This window comes from Camelus bactrianus, chromosome 7 (assembly GCF_048773025.1).
Source record: "Camelus bactrianus isolate YW-2024 breed Bactrian camel chromosome 7, ASM4877302v1, whole genome shotgun sequence".
NCBI classification, from domain to species: domain Eukaryota; kingdom Metazoa; phylum Chordata; class Mammalia; order Artiodactyla; family Camelidae; genus Camelus; species Camelus bactrianus.
In genome coordinates, this window is record NC_133545.1 from 28,476,756 (window position 1) to 28,503,982 (window position 27,227).

At 40.0% G+C, this 27,227-nt stretch overlaps 1 protein-coding gene across 3 annotated transcripts in view; it reads left to right on the forward strand.

Annotated features, from left to right (window-relative positions):
- Positions 1-27,227, forward strand: part of CTTNBP2 (cortactin binding protein 2) — a 376,816-nt gene that overhangs the window by 74,227 nt on the left and 275,362 nt on the right. For all 3 annotated transcript variants that reach the window (XM_074367170.1, XM_074367169.1, XM_074367171.1), the window contains exon 2: positions 7,562-7,688. The gene's annotated coding sequence lies outside the window, so the exon portion shown is untranslated. The remainder of the gene's footprint in view (positions 1-7,561; positions 7,689-27,227) is intronic.

Here is a 27,227-nt window from a genome sequence, read left to right on the forward strand (position 1 = left end):
ATGTTTGCCACAAGGCATGTGTTCATTACCTGTTACCTGTGCACTCAACTCTATGTCTAAACCTCACTGTGGGTTCAAGAGATTGACAGATAAGTTACATACCTGTCACAGTTTCAAGGGGATGTTAGAAATGTAATTTGCTGTTTTGTTTTACTTTCCAGCCTCTGGTATGTAATCTCATGAGGGGTTGGAACTGTTTGGTCGTGGCACCATATTGGCTACAACATCATTCCCATTAAGCGGGCCAGACTGGTCCACAGTTTGAGATTACTGACATTGTACCAGCTCCGTGGTATCTAATAATTGATTTTTTTAAACATTTTTTATTGATTTATAATCATTTTACAATGTTGTGCCAAATTCCAGCGTTCAGCACAATTTTTCAGTCATTCGTGGACATATACACACTCATTGTCATATTTTTTTCTCTCTGAGTTATCATAACATTTTGTGTATATTTCCCTGTGCTATACAGTGTAATCTTGTTTATCTATTCTACAATTTTGAAATCCCAGTCTATCCCTTCCCACCCTCCACCCCCCTGGTAACCACAAGTCTGTCTAATAATTGATTTTAATGATACGATTTGATACCCAACTGACTGAAAAAAGAGTGACTTTAGTAGTTAAGTTTCTCTTTCCAGTCATGTCAGATACCCCTGTGGAACTGCAAATACCTCTCAGAATGAAAGTAATTGTCAAAACAGACAGGGCAGTCATTTCACGATCATTCAGAGTATCCATTGGTTTGTGAAGTGAAATAGGAAGAGATCCACATTTTTTAGATGAGGAAACAGGGGTTCAGAGTTGAACCATTTGCCTTAAAAAACCCACTAGTAAATGGTGTAACTGGGGCCAGGACTCAGCTGATGGTACATGGAGTGCTGTTTCTAGTATTCCACATTGTCACATCTTCTGTTGACTCTGTAAAGAGGCTTTGGTAGGGAAACTGGACAAAGCCTGGGGAATGGGAAGGAGATACCTCTGGGTGGGGAGGATGAAGGGGGGTTTAAAAGGAGAAGCTGGTGGAGCTGAGGGCTCCCTCTTTCACCATCTTCCCAGCATCACCCAGGACCACCCTCCATAAGTAGGTGCATTTCCAGGTCAGGTTCTGTTTTTCCTTTTATTTCTCCTCCCCTCCCCCTTTTTTGGGCCAAAAAATACCTTGCCCATAAAAAAAAAATAGTTACATGTTTTAATTATGAGATCCCACAAGGTCCCACTTGTCAAACCACACTATAAACATCTGTGGCACTTGGGCCTTGGGGAGGGAGCTTTCTGTCCTTTTGACAATAACTTGGTGAACTCCTGCCTCTGACCTGCAAACATAGCATCTCTTTAAAGCTGGAGACCTCTGGTGTGTGCTGAAAAGATGGCAAAGATGAGAAAAATGAGCCCCACCGATTCTGAGGACCTTAAAGTCATGGCCTCCCTGATAATATTTTGTACTTTTAATGTTTGCCACCATGTTTGGGAATAATTCAAGAAGCCTTTTCTATTTACATAAAGACAGAAGGCCTTCTGAAATCCCAGGTGAGGAGTGAGTGGGAGAAAGGAGGCAACTAGAAGACAGGGTCACATAGTGTAAGCCAGACGAGAAAACCAGTGCATCTCTTCTGCCAGTTTTCAACAGAAGCCCAACATCCAATGTCAACAAAGGAAAAGAACAAAGGGACGAAAATAAGAAACACTCACATCTTTCCTAGGAGAAAGCAGTGAAGGTAAATATTATGCTAAATGACTTTAGCTGTGTTCTGTCAGCCTGACAAAGAGAACTAACTGCTTAGAAAGTCATCCAACAGCCTTGGCAGTGGGGGCTTCTCCCCTGTGTCTCTATTGGGAAAGTGTTTTCATGTTGGTGGTTGCTAGGCTTAGTCAGCACGTTGTGATAGCTAAGCCAGAGCCACGGGTTTAGTTGGTTGCTTGTTTGTGTAATCATTTGCACTTGGCTCTGTTCTAAAAACGCTTTGAGGTGGCGGTGCCCAGCAGCTCATTTTATACTTGATACTTCATGCCTTGATCAGATTTATTAAAAGCACAAGTGATCATTTCAAGGAACGATGGGATGAATAGAGGAGTAGAGCTTTATCACTGTAACTAGGAAAATAAACCAGGATGCTTTTTAAAAAAATTAACAGTAGGTCTGCAGCAGTTTCAGCAATAGATGAAGGATGGACACTTTTAGTTGAAAATAATCGACAGTGTGCTATGCTCCAAAGGATCATGAAGTCCCACTGAGGCTGACATATGACATACCCAACTACCCTGCTCTTGGCATGACCCCAGAAACATACTCCTGGGGTGGTCAACCTCAGAGAATTTTAACCCAAACCAGTGCCTCTCGTACCAGGAAAACTATAGCATAGAGACACTGGGATATGTCACTAGATACTGAACAAAATGTTTCTATCACGACTGATAATTCCATTCAACCTAATTTTTAACTTGAACTAATTTGGACTCTCCAAGGTTCAAGAACAAAACACTTGTTATGGCAGAGTTGCAAAATGGTTAAACATGAAGTCTCTGTCTTCAGAAAGATGGGTTTGAGGACTGCCACAACCACTTTCTAGCTAGTTCTGTGGACGTGGACGTCACTAAAACTCTCCGTGCTGAGTTTCCACATTTGGAAATGAGATAATAATAATACCCGTCTCATCACCTAGTTGTATCAAGTGAAATAACACTTACAAAATGCTTAGCACATTGTCAATGAAACTTGTTGACGTTGGCTGTTATTACCATATGCCTGGTACTATCTTAGGACTTACAGATACCAAGATGTCTGTTTGGGCTGCTGGGGTGAGGGCAGAAGGGGTGAGGAAGCTCTCTTTAATGAGGGCACTAATCCCATTCATGAAGGCTCCACCCTTATGACCTAATCATCTCCTAAAGGCCCCACCTCCAAATACCATCGCATTAGGGATTAAGAGCTCAACATATAAATTTTGGGGAACACAAGCATTGAGTCTATGGCACAACATGATTAAAATACAGTCTGCCTTCAAGGAGTTTCTATTAGTCTGGGTTCTCCAGACTAGCATAACCAATAGGGTATAGATATATCTATCGATTGATCCAGCGATCTGTATTTATATCTATATATATTATATAGATGTAGATGATAGAAATCTCTCTCTATATATATGTGTGTGTGTGTGTGTGTGTGTATTTATGGAGAGAGGGAGAGGGGAGGAAGAGAGAGAAAGAGAGAGAGAGATACTATAAGGAACTGGCTTATAGCTCTGTGATTACAGAGACTGAGAAGTCCAAGATCTGCAGTTGGTAAGTTGGAGACCCAGGAGATCCAATGGTATATGTCCCAGCTCAAAGACAGCAGGCAAAGAGCAAGATTCTTTCTTACTCAGCTTTTCATTGTATTCAGACCTTCTGTAAATTGGATGAGGCCCACCTACATTAAGACCATCTGCTTTTCTCAGTCTGCTGATTCAAATATTAATCTCATCCAGAAACACTCTCACAGACACACCCAGAAATAAGTGTTTAAGCAAGTATCTGGGCACCCTAGGGCCCAGTTAAGTCGACACATAAAATTAACCATTGCAGAGCTTGTGGTGTGGTGTGGAAGACAGGTACGTGAATAAGTAATTGCAGTTGAATGAGGAGAGTGAAGTAATGGAAGAATACACAAAGAATTATGAGATTTGAGGAGGGAGATGCTAATCAATCTGGGGTAGTTGGACAAGGTTCCTAGCAGTTTGGGTAAGTCTTGCAGTTTGGGGACTCGTTTTCTTTACATCCAGGTGAATGAAGGGGACATAGAATTCTAGGCCATGTCTAACCTACTCAGTTGCTAACATGCAAGTCCAAGTGACCATCATTTGCACTACAATATCCCATTAGCCTTCTAACTGGCCTCCAGCTCTGATTTGTGTGTGTGTGTGTGTGTGTGTGTGTGTGTAAGGAATTTCCCCTACAGCATCCAATGGGGAGCCTTTAAATCCACAAATCAGTTCATGGTACTCTCTGCTATCAGTGCTCCAGCAATTTTCCATCGTACTTGGTAGAAAATTCAAAGTCCTAACACTGCAGTGCCCTGTCTGATAGGACTCCTTATGACCTCCCCAACCTGATGTCCTGTGACTTTCTCTCTCCGTTGCTGGGTTCAGCTACATGGAGCTCTTCCATGAGTCTGACAACCCTGCTTTGACCTCAGGGTATTTGTTTCTACCTGGAACACTTTGTCTGTAAATATTCCTATGGCTCCCTCTCATTTCATTCCAGTCTCTGCTCAACGTCAGCATCCTTACATAGCCCAGCCTCCCTGTTATCAGTTTCCTACTTCCTTTAGATTTGTGTGTTGGTTTTTGTTGTTGTTTTGTACATGTCTAGAAAGCTTCTTGGATGAGGTGATGCTTGAGTTGGGTATTGAAGGATGAGTTTGCAGGTAAGAAACAGAGGGAAGAGAATTCCCAGTCAGTGGACCAGCATGTGCTCACTCATCAGGAAGCAGAATGCCCCCTCGGGGAAGGCAGGTGGTTCTGCTGGAGGGAAAGGTGCTGTGTAGGTGAACGAGAGACAGAAGGCTGGTGAGGAAGACAGGGCCGTCTGCTGAACACACGCATACAGGACCTGCAGCCCTGCTTCCCTTGCTCATGTCTGCCAGCACCCAGTCCTTCAGTATGAGATGCTAGTCTCATACTCATGTCTTACAACCATGTCGCTCAACCTTTTTTTCAGTTGTCCCCCAACACAAGGAAATTTAGACATATTTTCCTAATACTATTGCCTATGAAATTTTAATACCACAGATATGTATATATCTTTTAATCTACTGCATGTATTTATCTGTGCTTTATACATAAAAATAAGATTGTCTCCTCCTGAGAGCTGGTTTTTGCCCCTGTTTAGAATATATGTTTATAATATTTGCTGACAGCATGATTCTCTCTCTCTTCCTCAGACATACAGTTTCCAGGAAGAGCATCTGAATACCACAGAATACCACATAGGTGACAAGACTTGAACCACTTTTGCATGCTATTCATTAAGCTCACAGAAACTCTGGAGCGATTTCTCTTCAGCTAATGTACAAGGGGTTAACAGCACCTTCCTAATTCTGCCCCATTTGTCATACATGGACCACTTATTCTTTATCAGTGCTTCTTCAGTGGCATTTGGAACTCTGAAACGTTCCAAGGAATGTCAGACAACAGATTTTTAAGAGTTCTGCCTTCAGTAATAACTCATTAATTCAGAGGTTACTTATCCTCAAAGTTACGGCCTTCAGGGGAGGGGCCTGAAGATACACGCGCAGGGCCCAGGAGGAAACAAAAAAGGCATCTGAGAAAAGGGCCTCAGTACTACATTCACCGCAACAAAGCATGTGGATTTTTTAAAAAGTCAGTTTCTTACCCAACATCTGTTTACATTTAATGTATCTTAAGTTTGGTAACCTAGTTTCTAAACTCATGATCGGTTTGAGGTAGCAAAATAGAAAGGGGAGGGAAGAGCTGATACAGGCAACACATGACAATGAGAAGTATTTAACAACCAAAATACAGGAAAGCAGTGAAAATCACATCTATTAATATAAAAATTACCAATCTAAGGCCAGTTAGTATAGGGGCAACTGATTCCAGGTATGATAAGAAGCAGAATTGTACTGTGTTTATCATGTTCCTAAATGATTACTATATTACCTTTTATTTAGGAAGATGAAGGATATGAATTTTATTTTCCAAAATTTCCAACTAATGTGGTTGAAATAAAGTATTGGCTTAAGTTACTAAAGCTTCAACTAACTGGAAAACTTAGCTATTCACACAGACTTATTTCCTTGAGGATTCTGGATAGCATCTGCCTTGAACAATTGCAGGAGCCATAACATGCACTAATGCATGGTGTTCAAAGCGCCCATGACAATAATAGATTTAAATAATAGATACTAGATTTTGTTCATTTTGAGTAATGATCTATGGTATGAGTGAATCTGAAATGAAAAGTTAAAGGGTTATTGGCTTACATATCCAAGATTTAAAAAATATAATCCAGTATCCTAAGTAGCTTTAACACGGGTCAGCACATGCTGTGATAAAAGCTGTAGCCAGTCCCCTTAGTGGTGATGATGGAAACTGGCAGAGGTTTATTTCTATCAGTACATGTAGATGAATTGACTCAGTGATTGAGCAGTGCTATGCAGCTGGCAGAATTGTGTTCAGGTTAAGCACGTTTGTCAACAAGAATGTTGCCTGCAGAGATAATAAGCCATTAGGATAAACTTACTTCTGACTAACCTAACACCCGAACTTCACTGAGAGAGAAGATAAAGCAATGCCTTAGCAGCAGGGGATTGATGATCACCAAGAATCAAACAAGATCCATTTGTTGAATACGGCGGGGCGATGTAAACGGGGGTTGGGGTGTAGACATATCTTGAGTTTACGGATTATTTCTTATAACTAGTGTGTCTGTTTTGCCTGTATTATCAATAGAAAGATGACAGTTTGGTCACAAAAGTGCATGTTTTTCTTCCTTTTCCTTTCCCATTTGTTTCTATTCTTTTAGTTCTGTTCTCTTATATCCAACCAACCAGCTTATTTGAGCAGACATTTCTCAAGCTTGATGGAGTGACTGCATTAGTTGCTCACAAAGAAATAACCTGTGAGATTTTTAAAAAATAAAATTGACCAAAAGTAAAGCTTAAAATCATCTTTCTTACTGTAAGGTAGTATTGTAAATGCCATCAGAGAGCCATCAGGGAGAGTGACTGTGGGTGAAGAAAAAGGAAAAGATCTGAAGGGAAAGGGTGGGGTCATCTTGGCTGCTGCCCTGTCCTCTCCCCTCCAGCCTGCTTGCTAGACAGGAGACTCAGAAGACCCTCCAGAGATCCTTTATTTGGAGGAGATTCAAAGAAACTTTGAGGAGAGGATGTCTGGTGATCTAACATAGAACCTTGACAAGTGGAAGGACTGGATTAAACGCTACAAGAGCTTCAGTAACAAGAGGCAAACCTGCATTGGTTCGCCTATTTGCTCTGTTTCCTTTATTTCTATTTCACTGTGACAACTTCACAAATAAAAGCCTGAGCTTCAGAGATTTCTAAATCTTGGAAAGTCATTCTTGTGTAGACAATCCTTGAATTCTAAGCAGTGGATTTTAAGAGGTCATTTCAAGGGTTAAAATTTTGGAACTATAGAATTTGAGACTATTTATTATGTTTACTTGTCTTAAAACTCTTTTCTCCCTGATTTACATGAAACAGTTGAATTCTGGTTCTTCCCTACCTCCCAGAGTACTCATTATGTTCACTTGTTCCTCATCAGAACCCACGTTAGTATACCCGCCATGGGTGCATCCTAGACAACTCTTCTCTTCTTACTCAGAATACTCTGTCTCAGGGATTCAACCTTACTTCATGGGTTCAACTATTGTCCATATTCTATGAGAACTCTGTATGAAAAGAAAAAAATTTTTCAAAGAATATACCTTACACCAATAATCTCTAGTTCTAATAGAAACTAGGAGTGAAATAGCCCTCTCTATGATATTCTACAATATGAAAATTCTACAGTAGTTTTTATTTGTTCTGTATTTTCCAGAAAGGATTGTACTTACCCTTTGTTCAACTCTGCTGCGAAGAAGTTCAGAGAGAATGCAGAACCTATAAACTCTCTCCATCTTGATGGATGGCCTGCCAACATCCAGTACGTGAAGTGACTTTCAGAGGTATGCCATAGAACCACCTGGTGATGCCATTTTGGTCTTTATTTTAAGTGAAAATGTGTTATTGTTTTTAAAATTCAGAACCCATCTTATTTTTTCAATCACTGAAACTAAAGATTTAACGTACTGAAAACACTAAATTTTATAAAACTTTTACAAAATATGTAAAAATGTAGATGTCTAAAAATAGAAGCTTAGTGGAAAACTAGGAAGGTCCAGACTTTTCCAGTGTGCTCCCACGGTTGGTTAAGACGGTGGTTTGGTCCCTGGGTCTTGGTGATTTGTGGGATGTGATCCTCCCTGATCTGCCCAGCTATGAAAGCCTGTATGATCCCTGTCAAAAAGCTGGATCTGTTTATCTTTCAAGTACCAGGAGCTCTGAAGCTGAGGAGGGAAAGGCTGGCATCCGGCTGGCTGCTGGGACCATGTTGGAATTCCTGTCCCCACCAGGATCCTAGAAGCTTAGAGATCAGGTTTAGCTCCTGCTTCAGAATCTGCCTCTCACCCACCCCACCCTCTGGCTGGGATTTATCCTGCCTTCATCCACCCCTCACCCCACTCCATATTAGTTACTAGTGATGTCAGAGACCGGAGAGCTGAGAGGGAGAGGAAGAGCCGGGGGGAGGACGAGATGGGGGCTCAGGAGGGAAAAACATGTGAGAAGGGGAAAGAGGGAAGAGAGAGGACAAAGGGGAGAAGTTAGAAAGAAACATCTAAATATTGTTCTCAGATGTCTTCCAGTAAGCGTGTCTTGTTGGATAACTTGGAGGATTTGTTTTTTTGTTTCTAAGTCTTTGGGTTTCTCGTTTGGTTGGTGAGGTTGGATTTTTGTGTGTTTGCTGGCTTTAGTTCGTTTAAAATTTTTAAGAGTTGTTTTGTTCTGCTGCCAGGACTTCATGAAGTGTTCCCTGACGCCACAGCTAATGAGAGTCCTCTTTATGCTTCTCCACCACTTGCCCTTCCCTCCAGCACAGCATTTGTGGCTCTGTTTGTTTTGCCATTTCAGTTGTCAGCTTAAACCACCAGGAGGACAGGGACCGATCTATAGGGTTTTTTAATGGTAGGCATTCACCAGAAAATAATCTTTTCTTCAATACAAAATCCTGCACATGAAAATTCTCAATACATAATATATCAAGAATGAGAGGAAAGTACAGAAATATGAGCATTTGTTCATTTTCTTTTATGACAGTTCTTCTTAAGAACATGTGGGTATAATTGTGGCCCAATAAAAGATGTGCTCAACTTGTCTCTCTTTGGTTCTCCCTTTGAAATACTCCCTAATTGATAACATATTTGTTTAACCACTGTGCTAGGTAGTTAATACTTTAAAACTAGAGACTTTTTAAGAGTTAGCAGAACATCTGGAAGCTGTGAAAACTGATTTTGACTGAGTTTCTAACAGTAGGTTTTCTCTGCTTTGTTCAAAATTCTTTATTCCCATGTAGTTACACTTGCATCCAATTTCTGCCAAACCTGAATATCAAGGAATTTTACCCATAGCACTCTTAGCTTTCTCCCCACAGAAACCTAGACACCTGAACATTGGTCTTTCCTGCTGAATCCTGCAGTCCACTAGACCTTGTGAATTAATGGATGCGAGGGGAGGGTAGCCAGGAAGATGTGTTGTCTGTAAGTGAAGAAAAAAATGTTAGAGAGAGAGCTGGTCCTGATCTCTTGGGCCTGTCCTTTACAAAACTGATTTGTAATTATTCATAGAAGTAAGGAAATTGTTATGTAGCTGACTACTGCTCTGAAAACTACAGCCAGGGGATTGCTTCAAATTATAACATAGGAAATATCATGAAGTCAAAAGGCTCTGTCGATGGCACTTCTCAGATTACATCCTACCTCAAAACGTCTCTCTTTATGGCAATGTATCAGAGACAAAAACAATACTTTGCCTCAGTTCAATTTAACTAAGTCTAGCAGATCAAAGAGGGAGAAAGAAAAAGACGTTACAGGAGAGAGAGGCAGAGATACAGAACCAGAGAGAGGGAGTCAGAGAGACAGAGTCCAAAGGCCTTTCCCTCCCCGAAAAGTCTCATGGAAGTACTAGCATTTGAACTGGGTATTGAAAAACGGATGTAATTTGAATAAGCAGAGGTAAGATAAATGGAAGTAAACACAGGGATCTGTATCATCAGCAGGTAAATAGTGTATGAACAGAACAGACTGGTTAGCTAGGGCATGGAAATGTAGGAAATATGGCTGAAAACATATACAGGGATGAAGGTGTGGCAGGACTTAAATGCCAAGCTAAGGAGCATGGATCTGATACAGGTGGGAATGGAAATCTATTCGAGTCGTGATTTTCAATCTTGGCTGCCATCGGAATCATCTGGGGAGCCTTAAAAATACCAATACCTGGGCCCCACCCCCACGGATTCTAATTTACTTGTTCTGGAATGTAGCCGAAGTGTCAGGACTTCTGAAAGCTTCCCAGGTGATTCCAGTGTCAGGCAAGCTTGAGAACCAAAGCACTAAAGGAGTTTGAGGAGACGAGTGGTATTATCGGGGAGCGGGTTGCGCTCTTGCTCCGGAAAACCGGTAAGTAGTTTACAGTAGATCTATTTTTGTTTGTTTGTTTGTGTTTTATAAAGCCAGACTTCTAAAGACCCTTACCGCTGTTCGAATAGGGTGCCGTGGGCGTCAATCCTGAATTCATTAAAATGTGGACTTCTTTTTACCACTTGATATTGTCATTTTAATGTCATCTTTAAGGAAAAACCCTGCTGTGTGGCCTTTCTCCAGAAGCCAGAAGTTCTGAGCAGCTGCCATCCAGGTGCCAGGATCCTGGCAGATCTGCATTAGCTCTGAAAATGAAGTTCTTATTCTGTGATCTTTAAACTAGCATTCGTGCCAGGGAAATGCCAAGAATTGCCAGGTTTTAGAACTTGTCATCTCCTCAGGCATTTTTTTAGAAGGCCATAGGAATCCTCACCTTTCCCCACCTACCTTCCCACCTATCCCTGCATTTTAAGAACAAAAGGTGGGTGTTGACACTAAAGTTCCCATGGCAGAGATCCCTGCTATGGTAAAGTGAGTCTATTCCTAGCACCTCGTCAGTTGGAAGTTTGATAAATGGAAACTTTAGATACTGAACTCTGGAACCATCAGTGTCACAGTGGGTCCTCTTGATGTTCTGTATCATAGTGGTATGAAGGATTTATTTCGTACCTTATATATGTGCTTAACATACTTTCATGCTTATACTCTCAACTACATTGTCATAGTTATTATTCAACAATTCCACAAGGGAGGTCTTATCTCCATTTCACAGGTGAGGAAAATGAGGTTTAGAGGGATTGTGACCTGTGCAAGGTCACTGAGCTGGTAGGTGGCTGGTAGGTGAAATTTGAGTACAGCTATTCTGCTTCCAAGTTGAGTGTTCTCACATTATATATATTTTATGCTTTGAGAGAGTTGGAGCATAATTCCTTTCCATTATATCGATCTCAGAAATTTAGAACACTTAAATATTCCTGTTTCCTTTAATGTATTTTTTGGATTATATTAAACCCTGTTTAAAATTTCATATACATTTTCAACACATGTACCTTGTAAAGTAATGAGATATGTAAATTTACTGTGTTCTTTGCAAATCTTTTCTGACTTATATTTATCTCTTAAATTTCAAAGGATTCCTTATTTTATATACTGGATTTTCTGCGAGTGGGAGGGAGGAATCCGTTCATTTTGTAGGTTTTGTTCCTATCTCTTTTCAGCCTCTAGCTTTCAGACTCCCCTCTTCAGATCTACAACTGTACCTTTGCTTATACCGTCCCCTTAGTCTAATTTATCATATGGGGTCTCCTAGTGGTTTATTTTACAAAGCAGTTTTTTGAGAACCTGTTAATGTGCCAAGATCTTTGGGGATACAATGGTCAGTAAGATTGCAATGCTTTTCCAAATGCACCCTCACTTTCTGGAGGTGCAATGACAAGTGCATGGCACAACTCAGGTGAGGCTCTCGCATTCTGTGTGCAGGCTGTTGATAAGGGTTTATGTCCAACACTCATCCTTACTATACCCATTTCTTGGCCTTCTTGGTAGTCAAGTTGTATGGTTTCAATAAATGCCCATTAACGCACTTTAGATAATTTTCTTGTAAGAAACAGGTCAAACTCACTGTAAATCAGAATTTATAAATCTTTAACTTTTGTTTGCTCCTTGAGTATTTGTATATTGTCCCATATTGAAACTCTTTTGTCACTTTATCCACTGACATAGCCTTGTTCTATTTTGTTGGAATTTATCTCCATCTGGGTAGAATTCTGTTACCTGCAACGTAACTTTTATCTTCAGGCTTACAAATGGCACTGAGCTCTTGCTTCCTAATTATGACCATTTGTGAAATATTCGATAAGACACATCTCAGCACCAGTATCATTTGTGTGTCAGTTTTGCTGAGTGGGCACTGAGATTTTCTATGAGAAGGGAAAAATATTCCTCGTACTGATAGACATTCAGGGAAATTTTTTAAAAGGTTGAACTAGAGAGTAGATTTGAGGTTGTAGAAGTCACTGACCAACTAAAAATAACCATTACAATAAGCATTGATTTACTGATTATTAAGATACATATAAATGAATATCATATCTGTCATACCTTTATGTGATCTGCAACTGCGTTTTGGCACACTGGAACCATCCCACATTCCACTGGTCGGTCAGCGCTCCGAATGACAACAGTTGTAGAATCAGTTGGCGAGAAACATAGGAACCTTAAATAAAGTATCAAAAAAGTGTAATAGAGTCTTTGATATTCAGGAAAATACTGTTTGAGATTCATTTCTCGTAATTGAAAGAATAATTAATTTTCCAAGTTGAATTGGAATTCGTTGGAGGAACCATTGTTTCTTGTACTCTGATCACAAATCCCTAAGTCACATGAAGGGACTTCAGACTCACAGATTCCCACTTCTCTAAGATTCTGACCTTGGGGCCATTTTTTTCTGGCCCCAGGAGCATGTCATATTCACTCTTTCAGGCTCCTGTACTCTCTGAACTCCTCTTTTCATCACAGCAGACCACCAGTCTTTTAGCCCATCCCTCACAGACTCTGCCCACTGACTTTCTCCTAGTTTCTATGGCCAGTCTTCAGCCACTGGGTTCTCTCCATCAATCTGGTATAGAGATAGTCAAGAGACAGGTTTCGACCTCCAGTTCTCAGGTCTGGTCCTGATTTTGCCAGTCATTACTATAAGATCTTACTTATTCCCTCATGAGTATATCACCGTCTCTTCATTGTAAAGTAAGAAATTGCACAAAATAGTCTTTCTACTTCCTTTCAGCTCTAAATGTTTTGCTTCTCTGATTAGGTACAGGGTAGAATAAAGGGGAGTAACGATGGCAAAAGAAACGCATATGCTGCCAATTTTCCTCAGCGTTTTTAATTTCAATTTTAATGTAACCCTAGTGGCTGAACTAAGTCTCTCTTCCAACTTTCCCCAACATTCATCTGATTGGATGTATTGATGAGTGACAAAAAAAATTGCAAAGGAGAAGGTTAAAGTGTAGTGTATTAGGGAATCACTTTATTGTATTGGTTAATCATGTCCACGTGAGAAATAATGCCCTGTGTGAGAAAATATGGAATTTTTTTTCGCAAGTCTAAATTCAGATTGAATTTAAAAATACATATTGCATGAAATTGGAGAATCATCCTTGATGGAGGGCTATGATACCCTGATCCAGCTAAACCAGTCAGCTCATTCCCCAATTGTGTCCCAAACATTTCTACATCTTTGACCACTAAAATGCTTTCTCTTCTCTTTTTTTTTTTCCTACTTGGTTAATGTTCTGTGTCATCTTCAAGGCCTCTTTGGGTTCTGGTGTTTTTGTAGGAAGATTTTTCCAGCAGCCCAAACCCGGAATAGCCTCTTGCTCCTTTGAATTGCTGGAGCACAATTATCTGCTCTACTTATTCTGTACTGACCTCATGTTGCAATTTGTTTTTCTTTATCTCTTGATGAATGTATCCTGTCTTTCCAACTAGGTTTTAAGCTGATTGTAGAGGACCATGTCATGGCCCTTTATCTGTCCTCAGCATCTGGCTTGGTGCCCAGCACACAGTCATCGCCCAATAAATGCTTATTGGTGGTAATAGCACATAATTCCTTGAGACTCACTTACATATTATTGACAGCATATTATTTGAGAGATACATTGTCTGCCTCTCATTTGGCAAGAACATCAGTTCTTCACTCCTAATGAAACTAGCCTTGTGGCCCCAAACACCAGCTAATGGATAGTCAGAATGTGAGTCAACTGAACATTTTTTGTGGACATGAAAATGTTTAGTAACTGTGAAATGGCTGTCTTAATCTTTTCAGTCTGTTGTAACAAAACACCACAGACCGGGTAGCTTATAAACAACAGAGATCTATTTCTCACAGTTCTGGAGGCTGGAAGTCCAAGATCAGCATGCCAACGTGGTTGGGTGAGGCTGCCTCCCAGGCTGCAGACTGTCAATCTTTCATGGTGTCCTCACATGGCCAAAGGGGCTAGGGGTCTCTGTGGAGCCTCCTTTATGACACTAATCCCATTAAAAAGGGCTCTAGCCTTATAACCTAATCACACCCCACAGCTCCCCCCTACCTCTTAATGCTGCCAACTTTGGGGAGGTTAGGATTTCAACCTGTGAATTTGGGGGGTGGGGGCAGACACAAATATTCAGATCATAGCAATGACCGATACTAATGAGCCAATAGATACCATAGAAGTTTTATGTGGTTTTTAACCCTAGAGGCATTAAATGTTATCAAGAGCCTTAACTGTGTGCCTGTTACTATATTAGTGAAGGGAAATATAAAATAATAGCTTACACTTATAGAATATTTTATGTATATTTAATTATTAAATATTTACAACAACCCTTTGAAATAGGCCATGTTTCCCATTTTATAGAAATAATATTGTTTCTAATTTTATAGATGAGAAAACAGGGCACAGAAGGGTTAAGTAACTTGCTCAAGATTGCACAGCTAGTAAGGGAGTGAGCTGGAATTTGAACTTAAGAGGCAGCGTGACTCCAGAGTCTAAAACTAATAGGCTTGACTCCAGAGTCTAAAACTAATAGGTCACAAAACAAGTTGGTTCCCTGTATTCTGTAATGACTGGTTCAGTATGAACTAGTAAAATTTATTTTAATTAAAGAAATTTGAGTATCGGGTGGCTTTTCCAAGTGGGAATGAAAACCACATGAGAGCTGGAAAAGCCCCTGTGCGGAAATGCATTCTGCCAGCTCAAGGTCAGCCTGTGATTCTCAGCTCCTTTCCCATCCTTAAGTTATTTTCCATTAGTGTGAAAGAGAAACAGAGCCCTGGCTGTGGTGAAGAGGGCCTTTCATCTTCCCAGGCTGGGGGACCATTTGGGAAGGCAGGCTGACGAGAGCTGTGGGGAGATGAGCCATTTTAAAAACCCATGAAAGTAAGAGCTTAAGAGAGGATTTTTATGAGCATGGCAGAGTCGAGGGTGTATACTTATACAAGCACGCAGGAAACGTGGGTTAAAACCGATCAGTGATTAAAATTCCTTAGACCTTTAAAATGCAAATGACTTGAAAAATGTCATATTTTTGAAAAGTAGGCATTCTCATTTAGGGGAGCTACAACATGGTACTTGATTCTAGAGAACGTTTGAAGTTGCATGAAATTCACTAGAGCTCCTGTACAAATTGTTAGCTAAAACTATTGCCTGCTAGGGCTTGGGAAAGAATTCCATTGATTTTTCATCCCTACCTTTTTGTCTTTCAGAAAGTGGTGGGACAATTAAAGTTTTCCTTTTTTACCCTTTGTGCAGATAATGGCACAAATACTTCAGTGTAAATTGCAGAGACAATGTCAAAGCAGTAAGTTCCAACTTGCTGTCCTGATTTCATGGAGATTGAAGTCAAGCACATGTCTTTTCAGTGACACCCACCTTTCCTTTGTCCTTCTGAATTTGCTGCTGCAATTTCCTCTAGCTAATGCATGCTACCAGCCAGGTTCTTCAATACGGATACTGACTACTCTGGCTCTCTCACTGGGACCCTCTAATTATAAGACTAAGTTTAAAGATTTCAACTTATTTTGGCACTCAGGGTGGTGATGCAAGATTTAATTCTCTCAAGCCATCTAATTAATAAAACTCTCTAATTTTTGTCAGGATACATTCAGCAGGGGTTTAAATAACTAGTTCTCCAAGAGCCCCATTTTCCTATTGTCAAAAACTGTTCTTTAAATCTGCTAAAAATAACCCAGGATACAGTAAAGAGAATGCACAGCTTCCTCCCCTTGTGAAGATCCTCTTGCATCTGACTGTTTTAAATATATGTCAAGAAGAGTGGGAGGAAGGAGGAGTGAAATTTTTGGCACCAAAAACTATAGGGCTCAAGTGACTAAAGATCTACCTTCCCCGTCCATAGGGATGAGGGAAGGAAGAGTTTAAAATTTCTAAGCTCATCCTTTCTTCCTTTTTATTTCTCTCCTTTATTAAGTCTGCATATCCTACCTGAACAAGTGAACTTCCCTGCAGAATGAATTCAGGTGGAGATGCATTCTTCTAAGAAATAAGGTAGAGGATTTTCCCTTTGATTTTGCTTGACACTCTACCATGATTAGCTATCCAGGGTAGGAAATCCAATAGATAAGTGACAAGAAAGGGAAATTACACATGGAGAGCATGAACTATACCATTATTTAAAAAAAAAAAAGCTTTTTTATTGAAATGTGCTTGATGTACAGTGTTAGTTTCAGATATACAGCAAAGTGGTTCAGTTATACAATATACCATTATTTTGAAACTATCTCCATAATGAAAAGTTTCCCAAACCTAGGTTACAATCCAATTCCAGAATGATATACTCTGTGCAATTTCAGTGAAACAAACAGCAGTTTGTGTCCCTGACTCACTGCAATGAAATTTGGCTCATGTATTTTTATTTTAGAAAATTAATGTATTCAATGAATATTTATTGAGCATCTTCTGTGTAATAGACAGTATTCCAAATGCTGAGAAACAGCAGAGAAACAGAAGTCTCTCCCTTCATAGACTTGGGGAGAAAATTCACCAGATAAATAAGCAAAATATACATTACCTTAGATAGTGACAAGTGCTAAATTGACAATTAAAATAGGGAAGGGAGGATGTAAAGTATCCTGATGGATTACAGTTTTAGAGAGGGTGGCTGAGAAGCTCTAGCTGAGAAGTTGATATTTGCATAAAAACTGGAAAGAAGTGAGGGGCTGGTATAGGGGGAAGAATGTTCCAAGCAGAGGGCCAGTGCAAAGGCCCTCTGAAGCTGGGGCAGGTGGGCATATTTGAGACACACCAAGGAAACCAATGTAACTGGAGAAGAGTGAGCAAAGATGAGAGGAGAATTGTGCTGGCGGCCTGATTGTGGAGGGATTTATACATTATTATCAGGACTTTGTCTTGTTCAGAGTAAGGTGAGATTGTTCAGTCAAAGAAGGTTTGATGCAGAGAAATGATATGATCTGACAACTTTTATCAAGATTACTCTGCCAGCTGTTTGAGAATAAGGTGAAGGTGGGGCAAGAAGAAAAACGGGGAACCAGATTAGAGATGTTGCGATAATCCAGATGAGAGTTGAAGGTGGATGAGAGATTGGACCAGGGTAATATCGAAGGAGGTGGTGAGATGTGGTCAGATGTTGGACTTATTTTGAAGTTACAGATGACAGGATCTATTGATGACAGAGTGACATATGAGAACAAGAATCAAGAATGACCCCAGGAACTAGAAGGATGTGGTTTCCATTTACTGAGACAGCGAGCAACGTGAAGGAAACAAGTTTGGGGGAAATGTCAGGGCGGTTTTGCATGTGTTAAATTTGAGAGGTTCCCATGATCAGGGTGAGATATCAAGTCTGGAGTTCTGAGGAGAGGTCCAGGTTGGGGACACATACATTTAGGAGTCTTCAACCTATAAATGGTATATAAAGCCATGGCATTGGACAGGATCTCCAAGGGAATGAGTACGGCTGGAGAAGAGAAGCCCAAGGGACCAAGGCCTCGGGCACATCAATCCTTTGACTTCAGGGAGATGAAGAGACACCAATGAAAGAGACTGGAAAGCAGTGACTGAAGAGGTAGGAGGAGAGCCGGGCAAGTGGGTAGGTTAACCTGGGTTCTCTGTGCAGAAGCCAAGATAGAATTAAACATACAGGTATTTTAGAGGAAATGCCTATGAGAAAAAGCCAGAGAAGGGAGCCACATAAGATTGGGACAGCTGACAGTCTGCAATGATGGTCTGACCACAAGTGAAGAAGGGAGGGGGCAAAGTTGGAATGGCTACAGTTTAAAGTGGATTCAGCAAGTCTACTGGGAAGTTCTCAAGCTAAAGTCAACCATCTGAGGGATGCTGGTTTCCCAGGAATGGGCCTGTCTTGATATCCCTGCTACAAGCAGCCATTTGGAAGCCTGGCTTTATGTGCTATGCAAGTATAACAATGGATTTCAGAGGCAGTAGTTGGGGGCCCTTGGTCCATTAAGCCCCCTCTAGTTGGAGCCAGTGTCTTCATGCCTGCCAAATGTGGTAACAGAATTACTTATTGCTGTGTGATAAACAACCAAAACTTTGTGCCCTAAATGAATAATTTATTATTGTACGCCAAGGCTGTATGAATTTACTGAGCTCAGCTAGGTGGTTCTTGCTTGGTATCTGTCATCCAGGTGCAGTCAGATCTTGGCTGGATCTGGAGTCATTGAAAGCTTGGCTGGGTTGAAAGGCCAGAATGTGTTCTTTACCCACATGTCTGTCATCTCAGTACTCCCCCATGTGACCTCCTGGGGTTCTTATGTGGCAGCTCAGGGCTCCAAGAGGCAGAAAAAAGGGATCTGCTGGTTCTCTTAAAGGCTAGATCTGGACTCTGTATCTTACTCATGCAAACTCAGCAGAATATGGGCTAGTCATGGACTAATGGGAGAGATGGGTTTCAGCACTACTGTAGTTTCGCCAAAGGAGTAAGATAAAACTAGAGAGCGGCAAGTTAATTGTAGGCGCATGTAAGGGGGTGACTGTAATAATCAACTATGGAGTTTAAGATGCTGACTTTGATCACTAAAGTCATGTCCATCTCAAAATGTTATACTTTTGTGTTTGGGGCTTTTAAAAAATTTCCAGTGTTTTGTTCCTTCTTTTATTCTGTATATGAAAGCATCTCAGCACTTGAGTGGGCTTGCCCAGTGACTTATCTAGCTTTATAAGTGTTAGACTGAAACATTTTTAAGGGTTTCCTGGGGTTCAACTCATACTCTGTGATCCTCTTAAGGATTAATTGTGTAGCTGTTATGTGCAGTTCTCTGCAGGAGGTGCCTTGGGATTGACAAAGAAACATTTGATGGGCTCTAGGATCCCAGCAAGGTCGTAATTCAGTATCTTTTTAAAGTAAGTTTAAAATACGGACATACTGAAACTCAACTATTTAGTGGTTGGTGAAAATTGATACTTATTAATCGATTAGTTCTGGTCCTATGCAACTGCCATGGTGGGCTAACCCCCATGTTTGCCCTGACCCTCCCACATCATCAGATTCCAAGGTCTAGAAATTTTGCCTTCCAGAAACCTAGATCAGAGGGGGGAATGATGGCTCGTTTTACTTTAGTAATATCTAAAAAATGGTGGATTCAAAGAATTTGTTCATGGGGGGGGGTCACTGGCCAATATGGGAAGATTCGGGGCACTTTGATGACTCCACGAAGGAAAGAATATTCCCCTTTTGCTGTCATGTAAACATAATCATAGCCTTCTTTGTGTGGAAGAATGTGTGAGTAGTATATAGGCCATTTCTATATTCAGCCCCTGCACTAAACTGGGGCACAGCTGATGTCCTCATTTGAGACAGTACCGATTGCCGCACATGGACTTTGCATTTATCAGTTGGCATATTCATTAACTTGACAGAGGTGAATGGTTTCAGTTTGCCACATTCTGGTTGTTTAATGTATGAAGTCCTGGTGTTACTCTAGGTACTTGGGGCCTTCAGGCAGAAAACATCATCTACATGGAAGTTTATTACTCTTGACATTTGTATCATCCGGAAGACACCAGCTCAGGATTAAAGACTCGTGTGTGCTGGCACAGCTGGGAGGCTGTGGAGAGGGTTTTTCCATTACATCCAGGTTTAATAACGGCAAGTGCTATAGTAATGTCCAGTTAGTTTGGAATTATCCTCTTTCTATAGGCAGGAAGGATTATGAATGACAAAAGTTATTCTCATGTTGCTGAAATGCTCTACTTTAAGAAGACACAGTCTAAATATATGAAAAATGTACATTGGGGAAAAGAATTCATAGCATAAATGAATCCTTTATAATATGTAAATGTTTGCCCCAAAAATCCTTTAAATATTCAACTACAGCTGCATTTTTAAATTACCTAGTTTACCAAAAATAGTTTTTCTGTTTATTATATAACATGAGTTGCAAGAGAACATTGACTTCACACTTACTACTTACAGCTGAAACTAAAAAAAGAGTAGGGAGGAGAGGTTATGGGTCAAATTTGCAATGCTTTTGCAAACAAAACATAAAAGCAACAACACCAAAACCCTGCAAAGTTCTTTCTATATAAAAATAAAAACAGCAAAAACAACAGTAAAAAGAAAAACAAAAATCATGTTTCAGAGGAGCAGACAAAGCTAGATACGCAGCTCAGGCAAGCAGGTGGGTAGGGGGTTGGCCCAAGAGTGGAGAGGTGGGTAGGCAAGCTGGCAGGTGGTTCCATCCATGTCCAGGGGAGGAGTTGTAGGCAGGGTCCAGAGAATGGTAAGACAGATTGGCAACAAGAGAAGCATCAGAAAATATGGCTGCAGGACTTCACTGTTAAGACAGAGGCTGTTGCGCTGTACTTTCTCTATGTGGGCACATCACCTGCTATGTGTGGGCAGTCCTGGCCCACAGTGTTAGAAAGAGCCAGAAAAAGTCAGGAGTTCAAGTGAATTGTACCTCTGATTAGAGATGCTCGGGCTAATTTTAGCCCTTCACAAGCCTTGTGAATCTGAAGGGGAGGATCACTAACAGAACGTTCCCTTTGTCTCTGGGAGTTGATGATGGCAGAAATAACCCTGCACTTTTTGCCAGGGACTTCAGTCATACAGCAGACGTCACTGGCAATTGAAGCAAGTACATGGCTCAAGAGTTCAGGTGGCCGTCCTTGATGTCACAGAAGACCTTGATAGGGTTGAAAGTTAATTTCTCCTGAGATTCCTGCTTGGAGATCCATCAATTCAACATGAGTAAATAAACCTTGTGGCAAATATCTTTGAGTTTATGAGAAAAGAATTGATTAACTGGGGACAGTGGGAAAAGCAACAGATGTCAGAAAGAGTGTTGGGCCCTTAAGGAAGAGGCAGGGAGGAGGCAAGGGCTGATTTCTTTCCCTACCTGGACCAAGCGCCACCCTCACTGTTGTGAGGCTGCAGAGGCAGCTCGCCACTAACACAGGCATAACAGAAAGAGAGCCCATGGCCCAGATGAGATTGCAGGTGATTCTCACATCGTTGTCTGCAGGCTGGTGATGCTCAGTGATTTGTCATGCTCCTTGTAAGAGATGTGTCCACCCTCCTAACAGATCTAAATTCCTCAGCTCTTAGGCCATAATTTGGCTTCCTCATTTTCAGCTGAGGGAAACAAAAAGCAAACGTTGGAGTTTTTCAGTTCCAGATGGTGGTCTCTGCTTCCAGAGGACATTTATTCCTTATTTCCATGCATTGTCTTAGTACTGACTATGGCAAATTCTGTAGGGCTGCACTAGAGTGTATTCTGCATCTATTTGTTTCCGTAATGAATACTGCCACCCTATCCTAAGCCACCATCATCTCCTGCCTGAACTACTGAAATAATCTCCAGCTGGTGTGTCTGTATCCTCTTTTGGTCCTCAGCAATCCACTCTTCATATGCTCTTTCCACAGTTCTGATCATGTCAGCCCTTAAATTGGACTCTCATAGGTCTTTGTAGCCCTACAGAATTTGCCATAGCCAGTACTAAGAATCTTTCAAGAAATATCATTTGCACTTAGAATTAGGACCTAAATCTTTAGTAGATTTTGTAAAATTGGTGCTTCTCAAAGGGGCAGGGGGTAAACTACTGAGTTAGAATCTTTTGGAGGTAGAATTTGGAAATTTGTATATATAATACTATATGAAGTATTCCAATTACAGTCAATCCTCATAAAATACCATATTATAAAATACTTAATGTTATAATGTATGATTAGTTTTTAGCAGTAAATACAGTTTCTTTTCACTAAAAGCCTAAGAAAAGTTTGATCACTACTCATCTCATTTTAAGATTTTTCAATTAAAAGTTTACTTTTTGTGTTTAATTCACTAATATTTTTAATATAATGGTGTTATTTTGATGAAGAATATGTTATTAAAAATTAAATAGTAACTCAATTCAGAAAAAAACTCATAAAATTTAAAGTCTCATGGTTAGAGAAAATTAAAAATTAAGATTTAAACCTATATGCATGTTTTATTACAGGTAAGCACAATACAATGGTCAACAAAATATTTTTCAAGCAAAAATACATCATTCAAGGATAAATATCTTTAGAAATATAGTAGAATGGAAATATGAGTTAGCAAAGAAAAAGGAACAATGGAAAAATTCTGAATGCTAAAGAAGAGTATATTAATATATTATAGATAGGTTATGGCAGTTATAAAATTACAGCATTTGATTTCTCATGAGACATATAGAAGAATATAGTAATAATTTTATTTTTAAATGTCAATTCTTCCAGTGTGCCGGAAATTAAATGCTTTGCAACTATTTAATATTAATGATGATTTTTTTTCCCTGAAAACAACAATCTTTGAGGCAATGATTTATTAAAATAATTGGAAAGGGTGCATGAGCGAAAACAAAGACCACTGTTGTACCCTACCATAGTAGTATTTGAGACAAACTTCTCTATCCCGGCTAGTTTGATCTCTTAACTGGGGGGAAAAAAGTGTTTGACAAGTTAGTTTAATTTGTAAGTAAGAGTTGAGACAAGATACTCCTATAGATTATTGGGCATAAATTTACTCCCTGAATTTTAAAAAGTCAACTAAGGAAAAATACTGACAAAGCCTAATGTCCATCCATTTCCCCAGAAGAAGCCTCAGAAAAAGTCTGTGATCCCCAAAGACATGGATAAAAGGATGGTTGATTATATAACCCAATCAGGGTCCGTTTAATCTCTAAGTGTCTAGAGACATAACTAAAGGCAACCCTTCCTATGTTGACTTAAAGTGACTGTCATCCAGACCCATGTCTGGATAGTTAAGAATGCAGGATTCTGCAGAAAAGTGGACCCAGTCAGACGGGAAGTATCCAAAGACCAAGAAGCCTGAGATTTTCCATGAGTTATGCCACTGTTGAGAATTTGATCAGAACTGGGAGGAAATGGTCTATTTTCCTCACTTTCACAGCAGGGGGCTGGAGTTAATTTGTTCTGGTTTGAATGTCTTTTCCATCCTTATTCTACATTAAACAATATTTCTGCTTTCTGTTATCCTGCATTTCTTTTCCTATTAAACAGACCTACCTAGTGAAAATCTATCCTCTCTTTATCTTAGAATATTTATGTTCCCTCTCTGTAGTATAAAGAATTTTTTGTGATAATGATGATCTGTTTGGTCTATTGACCTTAGACCTGGGGAAGAGGGAATCCAAAGTGATAACTTAATTTTTACTTATTTATTTTATTGAAGTACAGTCAGTTACAATGTGTCAATTTCTGGTGTACAACATAATGTCTCAGTCATGCATATACATACATATATTCATTTTCCTATTCTGTTTCATTGAAGGTTATTACAAGATATTGAATATAATTCCCTGTGCTATACAGAAGAAACTTGGTTTTTTAAATGTTTTTGTATATAGTGGCTAACATTTGCAAATCTCAAACTACCAAATTTATTCCTTCCCACCCCCTACCCCCAGTAACCATAAGATTGTTTACTATGTCTGCGAGTCTATTTCTGTTTTGTAGATGAGTTCATGGTGTCCTTTTTTTCCTTTTTTTTTTTTTTTCTAGATCCCACATATGAGTGATATCATATGGTATTTTTCTTTCTCTTTTGGCCTTAGTTCATTGAGAATAATGATCTCTAGATCTATAAATGTTGCTGCAAATGATATTCTTTTATTCTTTTTATGGCTGAGTAGTATTCCATTGTATAAATATACTACAGCTTCTTTATCTAGTCATCTGTCGATGGATATTTTGATTGCTTCCATGTCTTGGCTATTGTATATAGTGCTGCTATAAACATTGGGGTGCATGTATCTTTTAGAATTAGAGTTCCTTCTGTATATATACCCAGAAGTGGGATTGCTGGATCATATGGTAATTCTATTTTTAGTTTTTTGAGGAATCTCCATGCTGTTTTCCATGATAGCTGCACCAAAGTACATTCCCACCAGCAGTGCAGGAGGGTTCCCTTTTCTCCACAGCCTTTCCAGCATTTATCATTTGTGGACTTTTGAATGATGGCCATTCTGACTGGTGTGAGGTGATACCTCATTATAGTTTTGATTTGCATTTCTCTGATAATTAGTGATATTGAGCAATTTTTCATGTGCCTATTGGCCGTTTGTATGTCTTCATTGGAGAATTGCTTGTTTAGGTCTTCTGCCCGTTTTCGGATTAGGTTGTTTTTTTTTTTGTTATTAAGTTGTATGAGCTGTTTATACATTCTGGAAATGAAGCCTTTGTCAGTCACATCATTTAAAAATATTTTCTTCCATTCTGTAGGTTGTCTTTTTGTTTTGCTTATGGTTTCCTTTGCTGTGCAAAAGCTTATTAATTTAATTAGGTTCCATTGTTAACTTTTGCTCTTATTTCTACTGCCTGGGCAGACTATCCTAGGAGAACATTACTAAGATTTATGTCAGAGAATGTTTTGCCTCTGTTTTCTTTTAGGAGGTACATCTTGTCTTGTCTTATATTTAAGTCTTTAAGCCATTTTGAGTTTATTTTTGTGTATGGAGTAAGGGAGAGTTCTAACTTCATTGGTTTACATGCTGCTGTCCAGTTCTCCCAACACCACAAAGTGATAACTTAAAATGAGAGGATAGTCAAAGACTACAAGATTTCAGGTGTGAGAATAAGTCCTGGGGAGCTCATGTGCAGCATGGTGGTTATAGCCAATCATACTCTATTATGTGCCTGGAAGTCGCTGAGAGAGTGGATCTTAAATGTTCCTCCATGAAATAAAAAATTGTAGTTATGTGACATGATAGAGCTATTAGCTAGTACTGTGGTGGTAATCACATCACAATATGTAAGTGTATCAAATCAACACATCGCATACCTTAAGCTTACACAATGTTATATGTCAGTTATATCACCCAAAGTCTAGGGGAAAAAAAACAAACTGATAGCTTTGATGCAAAGATACCAAGTTGAATGCTTCAAAGAATATAAGATGCTAATAAGAGAGGAAAACTCACAAGGCAAACATAAGGAAATTAGGGAGAAATGAAGCTTGCATGATAGCAGGGAATGCAATAAAAATATAAACAAGTAAAGCATATAGTGATGGATGCTAAAAAAAAGCAGAGAAGAAAAAATTTACAGGGTGGGAAGGGAGGCAGTGAGCCACGTGACTGTCTCAGAAGAGAGCAAGTCAAGCTGAAGAAACAGCCAGTCAGAGACCCTGCAGTGGGAGCATACACAGTGGCCAAAAGAAAAATAAATAGGCACTGAGGCCAGAGAGTTGGTGGTAGGCTGGGTCATACAGAGCATTATGAATGACCACAAGGACTTTAGCTTTTATTCTGAGTGTGCTGGGAAGCCACCGTTGTTGGGCTTTTAGCAGAGATGTGATGTGAAATGACAGGGTCACCCTGGATGCCTGGTTGAGATTAGACTGAAGCGAAATGATGGTAGATTCCCAAAGGCTAGGTAGGAGGCAAAGACATTGATCCAGGTGAGATCTGATGGTGATTTAGACTAGGGAATTGACAAATGGAGGAGGTGCGAAGTGGTTCAAATGTGAAGCTATGATAGATTTTACTAAGTGGAGAATGTTCATAAACATCAAAATAGGATGGCATCAATAGTATCTAGAGAGCTTTCAAGCCATATCATTCTCTTAGGTACCCTTGATACCACAAAGTTAAAAGATACTGAAAAGGGGGAGTTATTCTAGCAGAAACCAAATACCAAGAAACAGGTTATTGGCTCTTTGTGTAGGGAATGCCGGCCTCTTGCTATTGACTGAGACCGCAAGTCAGTCAGTGACCTGCCTGAGCCCGGCCTTGTTGGAAACAGGGAGGTGGGATTGTCACATAGCCACAAAGAAAGGCCAGGTGGAAAGCACCTCATGCCGCCTAATATAATTATCTCAGTGATAAAGATGCACAGGCATGTGGCGGGGTGAAAATCTGAATTTGTAGCCATATGTGTCCCCTTTAGAGTGGTATTTTCTCAGCAGGCTGGAGGCATGGGGTTGGAGAGGTGAGGTGCGGGGACTGGTACAGAAAGTCAGAACACATGGAGCTGAGCTCTTGCCTCTGAGCCAAAGCAGTCAGATTCCCCTTCCAACTGACAACACACCCAGAGCTCTCAACTTTGTTCCAGAAGGTTCTTTGTTCTTCTATCTGAACATACATCTGCTAGCTAACAGCTTGGGAATTTGAGCATTTAATTCTCTTTCCTGCCAAAAACCAGCCCTTCCTGCTAGACTCGGGACTAAGTGATTGCCAAAGTAACCAATTAATTAGTCTTATCTCTTTTGCAAAGAGACACCAGCTATATTTTCATATGAAAGGGAACATTCCCAGTTACAAAATCCACAGGAATACAATGACAGTGGGGAGGTTGAACATAGGGGGAGAGGTGATTATTTGGGAGAATGAGGATGGATAATAGAAATCCAGGATAAAAAGCTGGTTGGAATATGCCAAGAACCTAATACAGGTCCCGGTCCTCACACTTTACCTTGGGTGATAAAAACTCATCAGAAAACCATGGAAGGCTCTAATAAATGACATTTAGGATGAGTTTTACTTAACAGTGAAACATTCATATGTCTCGTGACAGAGGTAACATAACCTTTCTTTGCATATGCTGTGACTACATTTTTTTTCTTCATTGCTTTGACTGACTCACATATTCCACATCAAACTGACTGCAAATCTCTATCTCTTCAAGATTATTTGCATATTTTCCTCTTTCCCACTTACCTCCTCTCTTATCCTCTCTTCAGCTTTTCTATTCTAAGTACTCACACTAAACTGCATAGAATTATAACATTCTGTTAATGCTAAATCACTAAACCCCAAAATTTACTGTCACTAGATCAAAACCAAGGGTCATTAAATTTTCCCAGGATATTAGGCCCTTTGAGACAGACAAAAATGTATAAGGGCCCCTCAGACAAGTCTCCTCAGTCACTTGGGCTCTAAGATAGTAGTGGGCTTGGTCAATATACTAATGTTAATAGACTCCTACTTCAGGTTCCCAGGCAAGCTTTCTGAAGGATTAGCACAACCCCCAGTGTCCTGCATAATTCTCCTAAAAGGAAAGCTAAAA